This window comes from Phodopus roborovskii, unplaced genomic scaffold, assembly GCF_943737965.1.
Source record: "Phodopus roborovskii unplaced genomic scaffold, PHOROB, whole genome shotgun sequence".
NCBI classification, from domain to species: Eukaryota; Metazoa; Chordata; class Mammalia; order Rodentia; family Cricetidae; genus Phodopus; species Phodopus roborovskii.
Genome location: NW_026126409.1, coordinates 23,774,637 through 23,797,603, shown reverse-complemented (window position 1 = coordinate 23,797,603; position 22,967 = coordinate 23,774,637). Strand labels below are relative to the sequence as shown.

At 39.3% G+C, this 22,967-nt stretch overlaps 1 protein-coding gene across 1 annotated transcript in view; it reads left to right on the top strand.

Annotated features, from left to right (window-relative positions):
* Positions 1–22,967, top strand: part of Unc5d (unc-5 netrin receptor D) — a 494,978-nt gene that overhangs the window by 317,793 nt on the left and 154,218 nt on the right. The window lies entirely within an intron of this gene.

Sequence of the window (22,967 nt, the reverse complement as noted above, 5' to 3'; positions counted from 1 at the left end):
TCTTGCTGTCTGGTCTCCCTTGCAAGACATAATAAAGAAATCATGGAGGGGAAAGCTGGGTTCCAAACATGTCTCTTGTCAACATTCTGATTGACATACAGTTTTTGCTAGGCAGTATGGATGAACTATGGCCTTGATTCTGAGGACAGATCTTGTGTCATCTGCCCAGTCAGGACTCTCTATTTTTATGGTGTGAGTCACATCTGTGCAGTAACAACCAGCAGTGGATGGAAATGTGCCCATGGATGGGAAGGGTTGGTGTCTGTTCATTTTTCACTTGCTTACAGACCAAGCATCTTCTGAGCATTTGGTATGTTACTGTCTGTGTGCTGGTGCTATGGCTATGGTATGTAGTAGGGCCACTGTATAGATTCTGGAATCCAGAGTCACCATGGTTTTGTTTTTTCCTAGACCAGATGTGTTTACTAGACCACTGCCCCTAGCCTACTGTGAAACAGAAGTATGACCAATAGTGCTAAGTGGCTGGAGGATTTCTGAATCCTTGACTTACTCTTTACACATGTCCCAATTGACTAGTAATATAATTACTGGGAAAAAACTTAAGAGTGAGCATGCAGTCTATCGTTCATAGGATTTTTAAAAATAAGTGTATAACATTATCTTGTATTCAGCAGTAACTGTTCCAGCCATGACTCTTCTGTGCGAAGTTAAGAACCTGTAGTTCCTTCAATGAGATGTAGAAAGACTTAGAGAGAGAGAGAGAGAGAGAGAGAGAGAGAGAGAGAGAGAGAGAATCAGAAATGTCTGTCATCTGTCTTTGCTAAAATATCTGTATTATTTATACTGGGAAAGAACAAAGAAAGAGAGGGAATAAACACACACACACACACATACACACTTACACACAACACACTTGCATATTTAGGCAGAAATCCTGCTGGATGGATGCTCCTTAGGCTTAGATGGTTCACAGAAATGAAATAAACGGACTTGAAAATTTAAGTGAGCTCACCATGCATGATATGAAATAATTAGAAATGAAAATGCTTATTTTTAAATTTTCACTTAATGGAGAACAAAATGATATTAATCTTCTGCCACTTTCTCTCATTACACAATGTGTGTGTCCCTTCTCCTAAGCAGGGCACTCCATCCATGGGAGACTGTATTGTCTTGCCTGGCAGATCATCCTTACTGGAAGCCCCTTTGTCCACCTTTAGAAATCCCACTTTATATATAGTTCAGCACAGATACATGCGGCTTCTGCAGACCCTCCCAACAGGAGGTAGACCCAGGCAGGAAAGAGGCCAATGCCCTCTGTTAGCAATCTGCCAGCAAGAAGTTATATATTTACATGTCTAGGAGTCAATTTTTATAGCTAGGGGGAAACTTAGTTATTGCCTTGGTACAGCCTGGGCCATTGAGAGGCAGGAAAACCAATGTTCAGATCAGTGACCTTACAAAGGCCTCCCAACCATATATGGTCTCTCTCCCAAATCTTCTAGTGATCTCTGAAGTACTTGTGGGAAACGTGTCTAGAAAAAATGGGTTTTTCTGTTATCACATCCAATGTTCTGTATATACTTACTGCTCTATAGACACACCTTTTCCCTCACATTCTTGCAGATGTGCCAGCCATGCTTTGACCTCTGGTCCTTTGCACACAATTGGTTCAGTAGTGACAGTCTCAATCACTCTTCCTTTAGTGCTTATGCAAATTATCACCTGCTTAATGTGGATTGCTGTGGCCACTTTGGAAAATGCCACCCCCACCCTCCACCCTTCCACTCCTTTCCCTTCTTTTTGTCTCTTTATATTTTGTCACTTGTTTATTTTCTGTTGTCCTACTGGAATTGAACTTGTATAAGGAGATCTTTTGTATATGTTACTCATCCATGTGTTATGAGACTATGAGGTGTACTCATGTAGCTATTATCAAAACGAAAGAAGGTGTCAAATGGTGGCAAAGATATGAAGAAAATGGATTCCTTGAATACTGGCAGCAGAGAAATCAATTTAGTCCAGCCACTAAGAAAAACACTAAAGTGGCTGCTCAAAAAAAAAAGTTATAATATACATACACATATAGGACTGCTTTATGACCCAGAATTTCACTATGAGGAATCAGCCTGTGTGTGTCAGCAGAACAGAGAAAGGCAATATAACCCCTTAAATGTGATATTAGTACTCTTCGTCCTTTTGAATGTGTGTCATTATATTCCTAACAACTTGGTGAGCTTCTCTGACACCATGTCCCATGAGAAGAACAAGGAGTAAGATGACAGGTACTGTATGATCTGACTTTCCTGTAAAGATTGAAAACATAAAGCTCCCCGTAGAGTACTGCCTGCCAAACATTGTTAAGAGGTCAAAGGGTAAAGGGTTTCATTTGAGAGGAATAGGTTCAAAAACTCTGTTGTATAGTATGGCTACTATAGTTCATAATAATAATTGATATTCTTGAAAGTTGATATAATAGACTTGAAATGTTCTCATAAGAACATGACAAGCGTGTTAGCTAATTGACATATTAGCTCAGTTTAACCATTCCACCATAAATACACATTTCATAAGAACATGTACACATGCATATGCACATACAATTATACATATATACATTTAATTTTCAAGAAAGAAACTAATCCATAAAGACCCAAAATGTTTTCTCATACCAACATGCTCAGTATTTGTGAATATGAGTGAGCCTTGCTTCTTGTCTCTGTCGATTAGTATTGGAGAATCTGTCAGATTTGTGAGTAGATTTGATGTTTGTTTCTTTTTTTGTTCAGTACTATGTACTACCAAATGACTAGAATATTCCCCATCTATATTTGGAAGGTATGGATTAAAAGAGGAAAATAAAGGGAACTATACAGGGTACATAATCTAATAAGGTAACATCCCCAAGTAAAGTATAGCAGGCTGTTGACAATTCAGGCTCCCATGTCATGTCTGTTGAGTGGTCCTCAGATCAGAGAGTGAACTTGTTGACCATATAATGAAGGGATGGTCCAATGGTGAGCTTTACAAGCCTTGGTTGAAGATTGCTGTGTAGGAGGTCTCCATTAGGAGCAAGCAGCTTCCCTGTCTGGTCATATTAGATTTAACTCAAGTCTTCAAAGCATACCCCTACATCTTTCTCACTTAACCTCCAATCCTTCAAGTGAAATAAGATGTGTGTGTATGTGTGTGTGTGTGTGTGTGTGTGTTTGTGTGTGTGTGCGTGTGTGCTCAGTCCATTTTCTCCCTTCACTTGCTTTGATGGTGCTATTCAATGTCAGTAAAAAAGAATATTTGGAACAGGTTTAAAAAAAAAGAAGGAAAATATGCATTTATTTTATGGAATTTACCTTCTTGTCCATTTGGAAACCATAAGCATTTGCTTCCTTAGTTCATTTCCCAAAATTTCTGTCACAAATAACCACAACCAAGAAAGCTTAAACTGACATAGTCCTAGAGGTAGGAGGTGGAAGTCCAAGTTGGCAGGTCACTTTCTCCTGGGGGGTGCTAAATCAGGGAAGTTTTAATCAGTCTTTTTAGCTAAGTTCCCGAGTATTACAGATTATCTTCACTCACATTTCCTGTACCTATGAGATTAGTCAGATATAGATGCTTAATCTTCAATCACTTCATAGACATGCAGAACATGGCATTTAAATATTTTAATATTAGTACTCCATTGACATGAGACACTGTTGCTCCTGACAGCACCGTGCACTTTCCCGAAAATATGTTGGACACTGTTGTTGCTCCTGCTGGAGTTCAGTCTCGCCTCAGCTAATGGCCTGTTGGGCAAAGAATTGCCCCCACCTTGACCACTGATTTGGACATGCAGTCCTATGTGCTTGCAGGAGACAAATATACAAGACTGCTTGACCTTGCCAAGTCAGGGTAAGACAGCCGTTCTACCTCCCTGCTATTGTTGTGGTCTGTCAAGTTCTCTTGGCCTTAGCCAAATCTGGGTGTACCAACGTTGCTGTGAGACCTAGGGTAACTGTTCAGGTGGCTTGCTGTTTCTGTCCTTGCTGCACCTTTTGGAAGTTGTCCATCCGCTTTTCCTGTCTACTCTAGTATTGTTAATTTCCTTCTCAGGTCTTGATGAGGTTGAAGATTAAACTATCACAACTATTACTCTCTCTTCCTAGTTAGATATATTAGGTACTAGACTTACGTTTTCCAGCTTAGGACATCTCTATTGTAAACTCCATTATGCCCTCACCCTAGGACTAGATATGTAGGTCATTTTGTTCTCGATTTTCCTTTTCTTAGAGCACACTTGTTATTCACTGTTTTGTATATAGTTTTGTATTAAGCCTAAATCTTTTCTTTAGACTAAAAGGGGAATTGTAGTGAGATAGTCCTTCTCTGGCACTGACCACACCCATTGGGGGGGTGGAGCCATGGGCAGAAGTGACCTGTGGAAGAAGGTCGGAGGGGGCCAGGAAAGGCGCTCTCTTTTCTGGCGTGACTCGGACAGGAGAGGATCGGGTTGAATTTCCTGGTGTTCATCTGTCTAGGTTGTAAGTTATTTCTCCCTGAATAAACATCTATTCAGCCTATTTGTTTATCCTGATCCTTATTTACCGCGATCCTGTCCTAAGCTTGTCTTCTAACTTCTGTTGCTTACAAAGAGTCCTTGGTTCTTTGGCTTATGGACACATCACTTCAGTCTCTGCCTCTACCTGCACATGCCCTCTTTTGTTTGTCTTGTGATCAGAATACTCTTGCCTTTATGAAAACACCAGCCAGTGTTCTGCTCCAATCCACTATAACCTTATGTTAATTCTATGGGTCACACACATTTGTAAAGACTCGACTTTCAAATAAAAAGAGAAATGGAATCATTATTCAGTCTTTTTGTTGAATGATGTACAGTTTGTGAAGTATATTTCAGAGTTAAAGCAGGTGAAACTAGTTACAGGTCTATTTTAAGAAGCAATGGGGACTGGAGGATGATTGCAAACAGATTCTGGGCTAAGGAGGCCAGAGCTTTTGTTTCCTTGGTTTTATATTGGAGGTGGCTATGGGAAAGTTTTTGATGCATTGTGGGTAAACAGACTGCTGCACAGCCCAGGCCATTATTTCTAGCATCACCTCAATGCAGCAAGGCTTTCCCTTTGACTTATGAAGGGAATGGCAATTGACTACAGAATTCTGGACACCAGAACTCAGATTACTTTCATTAATAACATAGATAGATGTTATTGATTCATATGTCTGCATATTTTCTTATATGGAGGAAAGACTGGGAGACTAAAGATGAGGACAAAGGGAAAGAATACTGTGTCTGTATATCTGCCCAGCTATGGTCTCTCAAGGTGGACATCTCTGCCATGTCTGTTGAGTGGTCCTCAGCTCAGAAAGTGAACTTGTTGACCATATAATGAAGGGATGGTCCAATGGTGAGCTCTACAGTATGTCAGTTACTGACTTACTGGTCAGCAACTGGTTAGTCATGTGATTATCATTGTGAAATATTGTCATAGTTATGGTGTTAGTATTGTATTGCTATGAAGAAACACTGTGAGCTTAGCAACTCTTCTAAAAGAAAAATATTTAACTGGGGCTGGCTTGTTTTCAGAGGTTAAAGTCCATTGTCATCATCTGGAGAGCAAGGCAGCATGCAGATAGACATGGTGCCAGAGAAGTAGCCAAGAGTTTTACATCCACAGGCAACAGGAAGAGAGGGACTCTGGGCTTGGAATGGGCTTTTTGAACCTTCAAATCCCGACCCCAATGACACAGTTCCCCACAATGAGTCCATGCCTCCTAATTCTTTCCAATACTTTCAGTTCTGGTGACCAAGTATTCAAATCAATGAGCCATTCAAATTTATGGGGGTCATTCTCATTCAAACCTATATAGTTATTGACCCACAGCAGGCCATGTGATATTCCACACCACCAATTGGTTCCTTTCCTGTGCCTGCTGCAGTTTATATGATGTCTTCACTGAAGGGTAATATGCTGTCAGGGTCACATGTATATCAGCTGCATTTATCCCTCAGTGGCTTAGGTAGTCTTCCACTAGGTTTACTGCAAATCACTTTGGGGGCATGGCTAAGTCTAATTTGCAGAAAACATGTATTAATACAATGAGCTTTATTCACAAGATAGTCTTAACAACCAACTCATCTACTTGAACAAAGTATAAGGTTTGTATAAGACTATAAAGCTTCCACCTACAAGGCACTTTCTTATTCCAAACAGTGTGTTTAATCTGCAGAGATTTTGAATTAGCAGTACAGGGTTTTCAAGACTGTATTATAGTAACTGGGTCAGATCTTTCCAATTAATAGACAAGACTTGACACTAACCCAAAAGTTCAAAGCTGAGTTGTTCTTTATGTAATATTTTTTGCTTATTTTTCTACTTTTCTATTGGTTTCTTTTGTTGTTATTGTTGTTGTCTGTGTTTGTTTGTTTCTGAGGTCATATAGTTAGGAGATTTTCCTAAGCCTTTCTGAAGCTTGAGAAGAGATCTACTTACTAGGTTCCTGAACATTCTACCCGTGACCCTAGATCTGCTGTGCATTTTGTGTATTTCTGAAATAGTAACCTGGTAATCAAACAAAGAGCAGAGTACAGAGAGATGGAGGCTGTGGAACTGAGCGCCAAGAGGCCTGAAATATGGCATGGTAAGAACCTTCCTCAGTACAAGGAGACTGGCTGATGCTATAGGATGAAGGAAAAAGTTGAATGCCCATGACTTAGTTGAACAGGCTTTGGAGGAGAAGAATGTATAGAATGACTGACATGCTTATTGTTGTTTGGCTTCTTTTGCCATGTTCTTGACAAGAGAAGTTGTCAGAAAAGACTCAATTTTACTCTCAGGGGATCAGTATGAAGTCTGGATCAGAAGGTTATTACCCTGGTGTTCATAGATGTGCTGTGGAAATGTGAGGACAGATCAAAGGCTCTCAGCATGGTAAAGCAATGGGAGACATCATGGCCCTTGTAGTCGAATGCTCACTTGACTGTCATGCTGACACACTGCTATGGCAGGTCACCAGTGAGCCTCAAGCTCAGAACCCTCACTGGGAAAAGAAAACAATATTTCTTTGTAGGATTTCTAGGAGTCAAAAAAGAAAAAATTGCAAATTATTTAGTGAAATTTTAAAACTAAATTAATGGCAGATATTATTGATTTCTATGGTTCTTCTTTTTATTTTAATTTTATTATTGATTTATTTTCTATGTGCCTGTGTTTATATTTGTATGCAAATCTGCATATGTGTACAAGTAGAGGCCAGGGATCAACCTTAGGATATTTGCTCCTCAAGTATTGTCTGCTGTGTTTTTTGAGGCAAGGTTTCTCCTCTACCTAAGTAGACTGGCTGATCAGCCAGCCCTAGAGATCTCCTTGTCTCTACCTCTCTAAACTCTGGAATTACAAGTATTTGTGCCACCACACCCATGTTCTTTTTACATAGGTTCTATGGATGGAACTCCATTTGTCACACTTAAATGGTAAGAATTTTTCTAACAATCTGTCTCCTCAGTCATTACTTATAAAACTTAAGTAATATTTGAATCTCAGGCAGGGAGGTAGAGCCCTGCCATAGTCAGAGGACTAGATCAAAGCTGCAGTTTCCTGCAATGCAGTTTTGAGCATTAATGAAGGCTGCTGAGAACCCCCTCATTCTAAAATGCTACAGACTTGGCATTTCCCAATAGAAAGGCACCTTGAAAACTTCCTGCTTCCTTCGTTTGTTATGTAGCCCATGGAGAAAAGAACTGTTTACTGATGAAGGCCACCTTGTTTGCTACCACTCCCCCTGCAATATATTAGGAATGGCATTGTTGGTAAAACACCTTTTAGCCATTGCTTAATGTAAACTTGAATGCTATCACCAGACTTATTTAGACCTGACTTGAATGAAATTATGACATTTCCCATACATAGTTCTTACCAAATACCTGAAAAGAAAACTGATAAATCAAGTTGTCCAAGATTTCAAGATTTCATCCTAATTGCTGAATATATTAGAACATACATAAACATTACAATTACTCCTAACATTAATCTTGGGGAAGTTGTAACTAAAGATAGTAACTTTAGTGATGGACACTTGTTTGTTTCACCAAAATCAATTTGCTCTTTTCAAAAACAATGCATTATACCACACTGTGCATTTTTAATACTGCCCAATTAAATGAAAAATCTATCTTTCATAAAAGTTAGAAATTATGTCCAATGAAAATCCGACATTTTAATGGTTTTCTACAGATTAAAATTGTAGAGTTCTCAATAAACCCTGATTTACTGATGCTGGCTATAAAATGGTTATTGCTGTTAATAAAGCCTATAAATCTTAACAGGTTATATTTGCCTTGGACAATAAAACTTGCCATAAAGGCTTAGTGTCTGGGGCTAATTCTGCTCACATCAAGGTAAACAGCCTGCTCAAAATAACTCAGCGTCTTTGAGAATTAAGACTCTAAAGGTAAGCATCAGACCAACTCTAGCCCTGAGCCATTGTCTGCCAGAAACTATTTTTGTTTTTAATCTCAGCAAGGAGTCAAAAATGATATTAGAATTAGAAAATTCAAGGTCAAGAACCTTGTTGAAGCTCTGACATAAATGCGATGTTGAGAAGGAGGATTTCTAATTTAGGCCCAGGCCCAAGGGGATCTGCCATTGAGGGATCACCATGAACAGAATGAACTGGTTCTTTTTTTATAGAGTCCTGTCGAGCTCGTCAGGTGTTAGACACCAGACTAAGGTTTGATGGGGTGGAAAGGGCTTAAAGAAAGGAAACTGTCTTCTGCCTTTCTAGAAATCAAGGATGCCTTATGAAGTCCTGTTAATCACAATGTCCTTAGATGTTTGCCAAATTTTGCTCTTGATTGGGATTTCATTTTAAGATTAACTGATCTGAAATAAAACTTTTGAAAATGGTCATCTTGTCACTTTTGTGGTCAGCTCTCAATCAGGTGTTCTGTGGAGGGGGGGTGAGATGGAGAAGTGACATGGGGTGAAATTCCCCTCTGGAAAATGTGGTCTACACACCCAGCATTTCAAAGATCTAGGCAAATGCACCTCTTCTGAGTCCCCTGGATGGGATATGTGCCATGTGTCTGAAGTGCTTGGTGTTGCCAAATGGACTTACCCTGTGGTGTGATTGTTTCTTACTTCTGACAGGCTTGGCAGCCCTCCTGGAGCTTCTGGGAAGTCTAAAGTTCTGAAGTAAAGTCCTTTTTTTAAAAAAAAGGATTTTATTATGATGTCGTGATGAGCATAATAAAGAACCTGAGCATTTGTCTCACTCCTTTATGGATGCCACCAGAAGGAGGAATTTGAAGTAACACAAGTCTCTAGTTCAGATAGGGGGTGATGTACTGAAAACTTGGAATGCCCCTTTTCGTATTTCTCATTATTCCTGATGCATATAAGTGAAGATCTGGTCATTATCTGTGGGTTCCCATTGTCTTGATAATTTAGCTCAGACTGGTACTCAACCATTTGCCCAACCATTTGCAAGTGGGGAATCTCTTGACCTTCTCTCTTGTGCAAATATTCTACATGAAAGGTTCTTTTGTTACTAATTTGCTCACCAGCATAAAACCCAAAAGAGAAACTATGATATTGGGAATTTTAAGACAAGTGTTGGCAGACAATTGTGTATAAACTCAATCCAACAGACTATGAAATAAGGATTTTGTTTTAAAAAAATAGGACTCAATAATTGACTAGAGGAGTGTGAAGGGAGGTACTCTGAAGGAGTAAGCCTCAGGTATAAATAATTAATCTATTTGGTGCAGCTAATGAATAGAGAATGTCTAATAATCCAGATAAACTTTGCTTTGAGGAGACTGACAATGAGGACCTTTACAGAAAATCATGTTTGATTAGAATGTGTAATATTGTAATAGAAACCTAATGGACTTAAAAGGAAAGAGAATGTTGAATTGGTTAAATATTGGTAATTAAGTGCCAAGAAATTACTCCTCTGAAAACAGTCCTGGAAAAAAAAATTCCCCTGTTCTAAGCGAGATGGGAACATGAGCGAGATGGTTAATATAAGTTACTTAAAAAGTGAATGTCTGCAGCCCAAATACCCTCAACATTAGACAAATACTTACGAAAGCCTTTTTGCCTCACTGACTTCCATGTCTAAGTCCCTTGCTAAAGAAAACACCTGGCATTTGAATCTTGCTGGTTTGAAGCTCTTTTTTGCTTTCCTTCTTGTTTTCGATCCCTTGTTAGGGACATGTAAGCATGGCCATTAGAATGGCAGTCATTATAGGCAAGGAGTGAAACCAAGCTCTGTCATCCTTTTCCTCAAGCTCTACAGGAGCCACAGTCAGAACTACCAAACATGCCTTCATTCCCACATGTTTCTTTCTCTTGGCTGCTCTGTGCCACCTGGGTGTTTTGTTACTTCTCGTACCTTTGTCCTTCTGCCCACCTCTGATTTATACCATTTTGGATGGATTCTTACCTACCAGCCTCCCAGGTCTCTTCCACCTCAGTAAACACCTTTAGTCACTGGGACAGAAACCAGACACCAACAACCTTCAAAGGGAAAGGATTTCACTTGATTTTTGGCTCCCAAGATCAAGAAGCAGCAGTCAGCTGTCTGCTGGCCTCATTACCATGGTCCTGCAGTGACACCAAACCATGTGGCAGCTGGAGTGTGTAATAGAGGGGGCTGCTGGCTTATGTTGGCTGGGATCAGGGACTCGGAGGAAGATTTCAATGATGTGCTTTCCATGACTCCTTTCCTCCCATCAGACTCTAACTTCCGGAGTCTCCTCACCTCAAGATGGTCTGTCTAATCGGTGCTGAATCTGACAACATATTAATCCATCTATTAGGGCAGTATGTTTCAATACAATCGCTTTCACAGAGTCCCACCTCTAAATATTCTGTCAATCAAGCCTTCAACACATCAGCCTTTGGAGGATACTTTCAATCAGTATAATACCCCATTGGTCTTTCATAGAAATATGTAATTTAACTGGTATGAACCACTCAAGCATTTTCTTCTTCCCTCTGTAGGTTTTTATAACATATTGATTTGAATACTTTTTCATTATATTCTAACTGTTGTATTTAATTATTTCATCCCAAGTGTCATAGTTTCTCAAAGTAATAACCCTTGGGATGGAAAGTAAAAATCACTGTTTCAGTAATCCCTCCCACCTGCACAGTAGATCATACAAACATGTGGCATAGATAAGGCCAAGCAGATGAATTACTGCCAAATTTTGCATACAGTAATAAACTTTTAAATTTGAGTATAACTTTACAGTTTATGTTTTACTTCTATCAGTCCTTTTGATCCTTAAAGCTAGATGTATATATAGTGGTATCTCTGCTTTGTAGAATAATGAATTTAGTTTGGAAAGCAGTAGATTCCTTCATCCAAAATACTTGAAACCAGAAGTGTTTCAGATTTTAATTGTGTGGGTTTATTTATTTACTATTTATTATAATAATATTAATTATTATTGAACATATGGAGATGGGAACCAAGTTAACTATGAAAATCATTTTTGTTTAATATTTATCTTGTAGCCTAAGATAATTTTGTACATTATCTTTAATAATTTTTATGTGAATTTTTTTGCTTGTCATGCAAGTATTCATAAAGTCCTCTAGTTGGGTGCTGGAGACAGCTCATTGGTACAACATTTTTACAGCATGTATGGCCCTGGATTCAGTTCCCAGTCCACAAAAATGGTTTATATTTTGGAGCTTTTTGAATTTTCAATTTGGAGGTCAAGGCTGCTGTCTGTGTATACTCGCTGGAACACTGAAGTATAGCTCACCTATAGTTTCTGTGTACACTAATCTTCCCAACCGCTCTCAGAGGAAGGGTGACAGTTTTATGGATAAGGAAACTTACAAGTTTACAAGGTATTAGGCAATTACTCAAGCATATGGTTACTGAGTGAGCCAGTATTAGAGGCAATATTGAACAGCCTAACTTCAGAGCCTCTGCTGGAAGGAGCCACTTTGCTGGACAGACCTTCCATTCTATACATCATCTAGGTAGGCTGCTTGCCTGTCCTTGCCTGGCTCAAAGTCTTGTTATAGGCACATAGCTAAACAATATACATTAAGTAATGGCCTTTAGCCCTCCTCATCCAAAGTGACCTGACCCCAGTGCTTGCCTCAAAGCATATGTTTCCAAACCTTATATACAACTTATTTTCCTATACATATGTAACTAAGAGAAAACTTAGTTTGTAAATAAGACCTGGTAAGAGATAAACAGAATCAACTAATAATAAATTAGAACAATCTTAACGTGGAATTGTAAAAAATATATATAAGTGGTCTTGTTTTCTTTCTCAAAATAAACTTATTTGACAATAGATCTTAGTGACCTCATCATTCATTTATTTTCTTTTCCTATTTAGTTAAGAGCCTCTTACCTTTTCACGTGAAGGAAGTGTGCCTTATGGCTTCTCTTTGGCACATCCAAATTGTCAACATCACTAACTCTGTGCTTTGGATCAGTTAGTATGTAAAGTAATGGTTAACTTAACCAGTGGTTCCACACTCCTGTGATGGTTAATCTGATAGCTGATTTGATGTCTGAGTGATGAATGGGCAGGTAGCATATACAACATGGATACCCTAGACACAGTGCTTTTTTACTAGTCAGGACACAGTTGGAAAACCTAGCTTTCATCACTTAGTTTAAAGCTTAGGGAATATTTATTTCTGGAGTTGTCTATTTGATATTTTTGTGCCACATTTGAGCATGAGTAACTAAAGCCATGGAAAGCAAAACACTGGCCAAAGGAGGACTGTTATATATGAATATATATGCATGTGAAGAAAACTGTATTGCCTCTATCTTATTGGACTGTGATGCAGCTCAGAAGTAGAACCCTTGTCTAGCATGTACCAGATTTTTTATATGATCTCTAATACAACAGAAGAAAAATATTGAATACCTGTGTACTATTGCTTATATTCATGATTCAAGGACTAAGCCTACTTGCTCCATTGGCAATTATTTCTGCAATTCTGCAATTTGATGACTCTGGAATGTGCCTGCCTTGGGGTATTAGGGATAGCAGGGCAGGGTTACTTAGTGCCAGGGATGAGCATGGAGTTGACTTTAATAGCCAACCAGACAGCTTACAACCAACCAGTCAATATTTTTAAAGACATTCATAAAGAAAACAAAAGTCCTTTTTCCCGTAGATTTTCATAATGAAGGTGGAGAACTATTTATTTCTTTATTCTTAGCAGCAATAAACAGTCTTTATATCTTGAATTATGCAGAAGTAAGAGCAGCCCAGGAGACCTCCTCATACACAGCAACAGATCTGTAACTCAGCAGTAATGTTCCATGGGTGTGAATCAAGAGCCGCATCCTGGTCCTGCTGAGACAGCACTGGTTTTAATGTTTCTAGCAGCACAGCCCATACCACCCTGATTCTCTTTGCAAATGAAGGCTGCCTGTGTTCCTCAGCTCATTAAAATGGAAATAAGCAACCACAAGCACACCATCAGCAGCTTCTCCTGGCAGTCCTTTGCCATGGGGTCCTCGGGTCCTCATTGCTCTCTACAATCTGCTCTGGAAGACATGATGCCTACAGCTACTGCCTTTTGCTTTTATTTAATTGTGGGTGACAATAATGAGCACTAGCCCTGTGGACATTTTTTCACATAACTGCCAGTAAAATAGAGTGTGCCCATTTCTCCTTCATGGGTGGCTTAGACACCTGCGGAATAAGCACCTGCCTGCAGGTGCTATTGAGATGCATCCAGCTGATCATATTACAGGTAGGCTATAATTCCAGAACCTGCTGCTGAAGAATCCTAGGTGGCCTTTCATTATACCACAAGTTCTCAAGTTCTCTGAGCTCTATAAAATCTTATGGAGTCCTCGTGATCTTCTCTGGGAGCCACCTAGATTCAGAGCCACAGAAAGAACATCAAGTGATATAGTGACTTACTTCAAGTCCCTAGGCTTATGTTTGTACTAATTGCAATGGCTTCTACCTCATAGATTACAGGCTTACCATCCCAGCCTAGCAACTATGCAGCTCACTTCACATACAACTCAGACTCATTTGGCTCTATCAGTTAACTTTCCAAGAAAAACATCCAACACTCAAAGCTGAACAGCTGATAATCCCCTGCTGTGGTGAATTTTGATTTAAATATAACCCAGATTCTCTTGGCTCTGCTTTAACTGAATTGGAACTGTTCTTTTCATTGTTGATTCCATATTGGTTTGCAGATTTGGCTGCCTATTCCCTGACTGATTCCTTATGGATGTTTTTATTAGTTATGTGCTGTATTCCCGAGCCTTTGTGAACCACCAGCAGTGACCCTTGATAGTCACAGTGACAGCTTAAACCTTCGTTTTCTGTCTACAGGATGTTGAGCTGATTGTTAACATGCTGGCTCAACTGATTCACTTGAAGGTCACTCTTAGAGGCTTTAATGTTGGTACTGCAGGGAGACAAGAACCTATCTACATTGTACATCATTGGCAGGAGCTGGCACAATGCTTGGTATGAAAATTATATATTGAGCTAGAAGGATAGTCTAACCCTGTCTGTCCTTCAGTATTGCTATCTCTGTGCTGTCTGAAATGCCTTAATCTGGGTACATTTAGAAGGGATATAGTGTGCCATGGTAATGAGCTATTTATACCTTTGTGTAGAAAAATCTTTGTCTCCCTTTAAAACTCACATTCTCATAAACTTGGTTCAAAAATATAGGAATCATGGGATATTACTGGAGGTTTGTATTGTGAATAAGAGAAAGAGAAGGAAATTAACGCATCCAATATGGACACAAGGGTTTGGAATAGACATGGATACTGACACAGGCTCAACTTGCTTATGTAATAGTTTCTTTGATGCTATGATCTGCCAGAGTGATGCAATTCTCACTAGTGATGGTTGTCATTGCTCACAATAGTTTGAGGACTCCATGCCAGGCTGTCTACTAGGCCCTTAATGTGGAAAGTTCTATTTAGGTCTTTGCACCAAATATATATATATGCACCAAATATATATATATAGTAATTGAGACTGAGGAGAAGTAACTTTGAAGAATTCCCCTGGGATGTAAGATCCCTGGTTCCATTTTACTTCAAGTATAGTTTTGGGTGAAGTCCTGTACTGTCTATTGTCACTTCCTATATGCCAGCAAGTTGCTAAGTAAGAGAAGAGATTGTGCAGATATATAAATGCCACTAGTGGATTCTTAGCATCATACAACCCAGAAATCCTCTGATACTGGTCTGTTCTCCATTTGCAGTATCAGAGCTTGTATTAATGAATGACCATAGCCAATTATGTGGTTGATTCTTAAAACTGTAATTCTTATCACCACAGATTTCAATTATTTTAATAAATGAGTTCCTTGCCTCCAAGTATTTGGCAATGTATGAGATACTTTCTCTGTCCTTAATCAGTTCAAGTATCAAATGAATGAGATAAATATGTAAATAAGGCTGGAGAGATGGCTTAATGGTTAAAGGGTGTACTTTTTTACTGAGGCTCTGTATTCAGTTCTTAGCACCCACTTCAGGCAGCCCACAAATACTTATAACTCCTGCTCCAGAGGCTCTACCTCCTTTCTTTGTCCTGTGAAGGCACACATACATACATACATATATACATACATACATACATACATACTTATGCACAGACAGGAACACATACACATAGTTAAAAATAATACCGTAAAAATGAATCTGATGGGGAGTGTTACTTATAAAGATGTAGCAATGATAGGATAGAAGTAATATATCTATTTCTATTGACCAAGACTTCTCAGAATATCATTCTCATTCATGTTTTTGAAGGCTGATTATAAACCCACCTATGTAATGATAGGTGAAATTACATAAGTGTGAGGTGATGCAGTTGGTTAGGAAGTACTATTCATTTTTAGATGGCCTACAGAACTACTAGAGTAAATGTGTAAGGGAGTAGACAGGGGCAAGTTTGAAGAATCTGCTGTGCTGAAAACTTGGAGTACCCTCCCAGGGGCTAAAGAGACATGGGGGCATGTGCATCAGAGAAGTGCCTTCCTGGTGGACTTGTTTATCCTTTAGTTTGCTTCAAGAATATCGTTTCTCACTTCCAGAACTGGAAGTGAGTTAGACTAAGTAGCAAGTTGGTAGGAAGATTTAAGTTAGTGTGGACATCTCAATGCTATTGTTGGAAGTATCAAAGGATAACTTATTTTTAAATCATTCCAATGTTGTATTAAAAATTCAAGAATGATAATAGTGAGTATAGCACTTCTAGGAGTACCCTAGAAAGGACCACACAAAAGCTGTGGCAGCAAACTTCCCTCCCAAGCCACAGCAAGTAGTAGATGTGTCTTTTGAAGTCCTTTAGTTGCGTCTGCCACCCCTGTCCTGTGGAGCAGATGGAAAGCTAAGCAGACCTGTGGCTGCTTTGTACTCTTGACCTAGGGCAGCATGTCCCAGACCCAGGCCTACTGCCACTGCCTCTGAGCTCAGTCGTCTAGACTGCACTTTATCTGTTCTGTACTGCTAATGGGTGTGCTCCTGTCCTCTGACTCAGAACAAACATTGCAGCTGGTGAGAGGGTCACCAATCTTTATGTCCTCTGACGCCCTGGAATGAGCTCTTCCCCTCTACATTCAGGGCGGACTCCCAGAACTCTGATAGAGCGTTTGAAGGTATCCTTTTTGTTCTCTGCACTTGTCCACATTCTGCTCTGAGGACACAGGGAGCCTCCCATTTCTCAGTGCCTTTGATCCCATTAGAGTCATGGAGGACACCCAGGCTTCTCAGGCTACATTGAGTCGTTAGACTCTTTCACTGAAACCTGCGCCGAGGGCAGAGCAAGGCTGGTGGAGTGCTGTCATTATTGTTTCCTTGCAGCAGGATCCTTTCAGACACATAATGATGGTATCCTCTCAGTGCTCTTTGGTACAACAGCATGGCAGACCACTCCAGTGCCTTAGTGTGTAAAGAGAGCTTCTGCCCACATCAGACCCTCACCCCATTGTCTGAGCTACATTGTGCATTTGCATTATCCTGTATGCATTGCTCTCTTGTGTTTATTCTGCCAGGCTCTCTTACACCCTTATAACTGGTTATTCTCACTACCTACATTTAAAGTACTTTTGTTACATTTTCTTTCATTTACCTTCATTAAAGCAGGAAATTTATCTCTGACTCAGGCTCTTATTGTTCAGGTATTGTGCCTCAGTTTCCTGCTTTCTGTGAATTTCTTGACATTGTAGAAATTACTGGTTCTCAAGGCAACTAAAGTTCTCAAGGCTTCTATAAGAATTAGTCTCCATTCTCTTTTTGGTACTCCTCCATTGATCCTTTACCCTGGCTCATGGTTTTGTTTGTTTGTTTGTTTGTTTTTGTTTTTGTTTGTTTTTTGATAATCTGGAGCATTCTAATCCTTAATAATACTGATATATTTTGTAGGCTACTTCTTGGTTTCGGAGATGCCCTGGTCAATATAAGCCATCTCACAGCATCCTTGGCATCTATCTACCCTTTATTGGTATTAAACCAGCATTGCCCTAGCCAACCCAAGTTTAATTACCCAAAACTGTATCCAGGCATTGCCAAACATCTGCTGTTGAAACTCTGGCAGAGCCATTGGTTTTCAGAACATTTAGAGTTTTATTCTGAAGCTATTATGATGGGAAAGTAACTCAGATGGAGATGCTGGCTTTGGAGGGGAGGGGAAGAGAGAGATTGGAGAATGTGTAAGTTTTCAGCTCATTGTGTAGTATACTTGCCTGTTACCCATACAACCCTGAGTTTTTCCCTAGCATCGCATGAACTCAGGCATGAGGGCACATGGGGAGGTACTGGCAAGAGATAACACAGATTCAGAGTCACCCTCAGCTACACAAGATAATTGAGGATAAACTGGGGTACATTAGACAATGTCAATCAAAAACAAAGAAAGGTAGGAGAAGATGGCAGAAGAGGGAATCTGCTGTACTGTACACTGTGTGTAATATCATGACTGCTGTATAGTTTGGGTTTACTCCTTTATGTTGGATAGAACTCAGCATTAATGCTCGGCCTGTAACACGTTCCACTGACCTGTGATGATTTGAAGTCAGAAGGTACAATGTTATAGTCACCACTTCTTCATAGACTGTCCTTAAGCCTTAGCTGAGTATCTGACACCTAATAGATACTGAAAAAAAAATTACGTTGAGGCAATGTCGAATGATACATTCAAATGAGAATGAATGTACTCAGTTTTGTGATTGTTCAAAGAGTTCTATGTATTACAAGGGATAATCGATACTGCAAATGGTGAGTTGGACCTATATGAGAACTGAATGAGGGAGGCAGTATGAAACATAGTGTGTCAGATCGGGGTATATTCTCCCCAGAGTATGGCCACTGCCTGTGCTCCTACTGCAAGGTGGCCCACCAACTTAACATGATGAAAACAAACAAGCAAGGCCCCATTGGACAACTGCAAACTTAATCTCTGTCCTTGAACTGGTACTTAAAAATGTTCTGGAATGGAATGCTTAGGGTAAATGTGAATCATATCAGGAGGTGGTCCTACAGAGCAAATGACCACAGACTATTTTCCCAAGGACAGTTTTCGACACAGAACCAATAGTTATACAGTGAAGAGCAGAACATTTGCCCAGAGCATATGCCTCAGTCTTCACATACACGCACACGCACACAAAAATCTAATAATGAATCCAATGGCTTGATGAGAGGATGTGGGGACCTAGGTTCCAGAGACATTACTATGTTTCCTGTAAAAGTCAGGGAGACCAAAAGACAACTGGAAAGACTTTTTAAATCCTTCAGGTTTTAACTTATTGTAATCCCGCCAGATTTTAAAGCCAGATGAGTTGACATGTTCCTGAAGTCACAACTATTGGGAAGGATGAAGTGGAAGGATCACTTGAGCCCAAGGACTTGAGACCAATCTAGGCAACAAAATAAGAGGCATCTCTTTAAAAGAGGCCTCTTTAAAAGGTGTGGATTCGATAGGTTGTATTTATATCCATTTGTATACAAGTGTGTGTGTGTGTTTGTGTGTGTGTGTGTGTGTGTGTGAGTAATAATCAAAGAGAAAGAGGCTATCAATTTGAGTGTGCGAGGAACATGAGAGGGGCTTGAGCTAGGGTAGCTGGGATGGGCTAAAGGAAAGAGAGGGGAGAAAGTGATGTAATTCTATTTAAATTTAAAAACATATTTTTGTGAGGCAAAGAGAGAGGAACCATGGAGTCCTAGTGCAGTTCTAGCTATTACTAGCAGTCTTGTCTTAAGGCCTTCCTCTCTGAACTGTTATCTTCATATGAAAAATCAGGTAATGCTGTGTAAAGATGTTTTGAATATAACTAAAATGGAAAATGTCTATGGCATTCCTTTGGTCCACGGAACATCAAATGTTTATTGTTAGAAGTAGGGTAAATAATAGATCCATTTTGGAGTTGAGAGAGTAGTAAAGGCTAAGGATCAAATTTGGTGCCTGGTACATGCTAAGTGAGTAAGTACTCCATCACTAAGCACGGGAAACAGTTCTGCCCTGGTGCTGTTCCTACCTGGCACGTGCTTATTAAGGCTCAGTGTGTTCCACTTTAAGTTCAGTATTCCTTCTTCATAAAATGGTTGTTTTCCACTTTCATATATGCTTCTGCTAACCTGGAAGAGTTTAGTGCATTCCAGGCAGGGTAAGTGCATTCTCCACCTGTAATCATTATCTCTCTCAGCTTTGGGGATGGAGCATCTGCTAGGGGCATGTTTGCTCAGTGACAACCCCACTGCCTTTCAGAGTAAAACAATGAAGAATGAGAACAAGTTGACTTTGACATTGGAAGTGCTCTGTACAAGTCAAGGTGGAAGATCTAGAATCAATATGACTAATGGATCCCAAGTCCAAGTGATAGAGTCAGCAAAAAAGGATAGATTATCACTTTGCCATGCCTTTCCGATGGTAATTTCTTCTTGCTGTCTGATCCAATAGCCTTTGCTATGTTCCCAGGGTGCCCATCAGCCCAGTGCTAAACTAAGCCAGGAAGCACTTGGTCAGTACATTAGTGTGTCAGGCTCTAACTCGTTTTTATGTTTGTTTGTCCTTATTACTTTCTTTGCCTGAGTAAAATCTCTATTACTTTGGGCACAGGAGCAGAGAATGTGCTCTGAACACCCGAGGCGTACATTTTATTTTATTTTTATTATTTTTTGTGATGACTTCATTATTCCCTTATGCCAGAGTCTTTGCCAAAATTGTTTTCCTCCCTCCTCTTCCTTTAGAATCCTCTTCTCTGCCTTCTCCATTTATTTACTCCAACTACATTTTTGTAAGCTTATGCTATTGCTCTTCCTTTTTGCTTTCTATATGGTAAATGACCCCCTGACTTCTGGATTTCATAATCCAGTAAGACTTCCTTCTCCTCCATAAGGCAAGGAACTAGCCAAGTGTTACCAAGTTCTCATTTCTTTCCCAAGAAAGGACATTATGATAAAGGCTGTTTTGTTAAACAACCATTATTCATTTAGAATAGGACCATTAATGGTGCTGTACAGTCTCATAATAACAAATTTTAAATAAATCTATATTTATAATGAATTCATTATGTTATTTTTCCTACTTCTCTACACAGCTTAAAGGTCATCATAGATCATGTGTGTTATAAAAGAAATGCATCTTCATGCATGTGATGCTAGCAGATTCTTGCTTGCTGGTGTCTGTGATGAGAGCAAATACCTCTTTCATCAATTCCTATGAATATTTCTAGCACACAGGAGTAGCTTTCACGGTGTTCTGTCTGTTTGTGTTTGCAATGACATGAGCCTGGTGGGACAGAGACCATCTCCCTATTTCTCTTCAAAGCTACAGTAGGAAATAAATGAAGTGTCTGAGGATGTACACATAGCCATAGAACATGGTGGGAAGCCTGTTTAAATGCTAGCCCTATGTGTGGCAGGAGGGCTGTGAATAAAGCATGCTGGCCTTTAAGATGGAGGCTGTTCATCATTTAATCAGTGTGCACAGAGCTGATAAGTATTGTAGTTTTGAGTTTCACTTGCATGTTCATCCCCAAAAGGCTTGAGCTATGGAATCAACAGACAGTAATCCAAACTCTGCTTTTGGTGGCCATTGATCTTGGACAAATTCTTCTCTTCTATCTAAGCTCATGTCCTCACTTACAGAAGTGAAAGTGATTATGAAGCCCAATCTCTAGATTGTTGAAATATCTTCATGAAAGGAGGTATGCACAAATGCACAAATAGGTTATATTCTCACAGGATACAAACACTTTTTCTTCTTTCTTTTCACTTAACTCTATTTTCCGGAGGATAATCTAAGTGAACATCTCCAAATCATTCACAGTGTCTCTGTAAATTAACAAATTGCTATGGTTTTTCCCTTTCTATAGCAAGCTAGCCATCGTGAGTCACATTGCATAAATGTCACTGCCTATAAACCACCTTGTTAATTTAGTCTTTATAAGAGAGCCCTTCTCAATTATGGGGGTTGTTAATTATTATTTATCACCCGTTAATTATTGTAATCTACTCCATGTCTATTCTGAGTACGGATTTGTGTGTGCACTGGTGTGTCTGCTTACCCAGCAGTCTGTGTGAACTCCCCTCTCCAGCATTTTATCTCTTTGCCAATCTCGCCATTTCATTTGAGCTCTGGCAGGGTATTCTGTAGTGATGGTCTGTGTGGTTGCTTTACTGACAGATGTAAACTCCACTTTATTTTTGACTGTTCTGCAGAGTTTGGTATAGTATTATAAAATATCTTTAAAACTCTATCAGTTGAAAAAAAAATCCTAGAAATGTGCCTTATAGGTGCTCCTTTATCAATTGTTTAACATGGGCTTTGGCACTTTAATGAGCTCCCTTCAATGTTTTCCTGGATATCTACATAAACTCCATGGTTTATTTACTACTGTAGCTTTTAATGGAAATGTAAAATAATTTTTCTTCTGGGCAGTAGTGACTTCATTGCAAACCCATCAACAAAATGTGAAATTCATATAAAATGTCAACTTGCAACTATCATGAAAGCTGGAGTTGCTGTTTCGTATTTTAGATGGGTAGTACATTTACAGCTCTTATACACATACTGTAAAATGTAATATGGCAGGATTGCTATATTCTAATAAAACAATGTGCTGCTTGCTGAGGGAAAAAGGGGGCTGGTGAATTATTGGAGTCATTGTACCTTGTTTCCCGTTATTGAAAATGGAATATGATTATTAAATGTGTGCAGTGTGCATTTTACACACTTAGTTATAGATCTTGGTTTTTATGTGTGCCCAGAATATCAATATTTGCTTTACTTTTAAGGAACATTAGTTACAAATACAATAAGTGTGTTTCATTTTTCATTTAGGACACACTGACTTCAATGCTCAAGTCAGAGTATGCAATATATGTCTCAGTGATTATTGATCTGAAAACCCTCTGAAAGTAACCAAGACTGCTTTTGTAATAAGCAAACACGGCGGCAGCGGCTGCCTTCGGAAACCTATGAAACTGGAGGGAATAGCAATAAATAAGAGTTTAATTAAATTGCTCCTTGGCAGATAGCAGGGCTGTCTTTCAACTGTGGCTTAAAAACCTGTGGGGTCTTTTTTCCCCTCTTGATATATGTGTAGCATTCTCGTTAATGCTAATGAGAAGTGTATGCAGCAGAGGGGCATCTGACCTCCTGTTTCATTGTGTCTGCAAAGTACCACATGGTTTTTTTTTTTTCCCTCCCTGAGACTATTCAGGTTAGGTTGTTGTTGTTGTTTTATGCAAAGGAAGAAAACTGTCAATGTATAAAACATTTTCAATGTATAAATTCTACATTATTTTCAAAGTACCTTAAAAATTTCAGTGTATTAATCATGGTATCTTAGAAAGTCAGAAAAATTAGCCATCTATGTTTTGTTTGGGTCTCAGTTTCAAATTATAATTATAACCAAAAGATTAAAGTATAGTCCCCTTAGAATTTAGCGCTCTGATTAGCTGTGTGCATATATGTGATTATAGTGCTTGGTAAACCATGGAAACATGCTCGCAGGCTAAGG